General features: G+C 53.4%; 1 protein-coding gene across 1 annotated transcript in view; it reads right to left on the reverse strand.

The window, feature by feature from the left end:
* The window catches only part of IMPDH2 (IMP (inosine 5'-monophosphate) dehydrogenase 2), a gene marked incomplete at its 5' end in the record, with an annotated part of 10726 nt that overhangs the window by 9259 nt on the left and 825 nt on the right, over window positions 1–642 (reverse strand). The gene's annotated exons all lie outside the window — the stretch shown is intronic.

Consider the following 642-nt stretch of genomic DNA (forward strand, 5'->3'; position numbering starts at 1 on the left):
CCTTGACCCCCTCCAGGGATGGGTTATCCACAGCTTCTCCGGGCAACCTGTAGTTATACCATAAGAACAGACATTTTGGACCAGGAAAGAGGTTCACCCCACCTGTATCCACCCAAAATCCTGTCCGTGACAGAACCCACATCTTGGGAAAAGCCTGAGGAATCAGAGACACATCCCACCACACTCCCACGGCCTGTGGGATCCACAAGCTTCCCGAGCCACAGGAGAACTTTGTGTTCAATGGGATGGCCATGAAGGCTCGGCAGGATGACTGCTGGCCGATGAGTGGGGAGGGATCTAGACCATTCCTTCCCTCGCCTGCCTGACAGAGGCAGGCACCAAATGCTCACAGCAGCAAGCTTCCGACTGTGCAGCGCTGAATCACCCACGTAAAGGATGAGAGGAGATTCTTACGTGGCTCCTGAACAGGCCAGCAGCGCTTCAAAGGGCCACGTGTACTTTGATAACCTACTCCTGGTCTAAGATTCTTGTTACAGGTATTTATAGGCGATTTCAAACCCTGCAAGGATGAGCATGTGATACCAGGTTTGGTCAGCAAGAGCTAAAAATAGTCATGAGCCAAGCGCAGAGGCTGGTCAAGAGGCAGCGGTGGTGTAACCCCGCAGCGCCGCAGATCTATGG

Source organism: Pterocles gutturalis, unplaced genomic scaffold (assembly GCF_000699245.1).
Source record: "Pterocles gutturalis isolate BGI_N339 unplaced genomic scaffold, ASM69924v1 scaffold32210, whole genome shotgun sequence".
NCBI lineage: Eukaryota > Metazoa > Chordata > Aves > Pterocliformes > Pteroclidae > Pterocles > Pterocles gutturalis.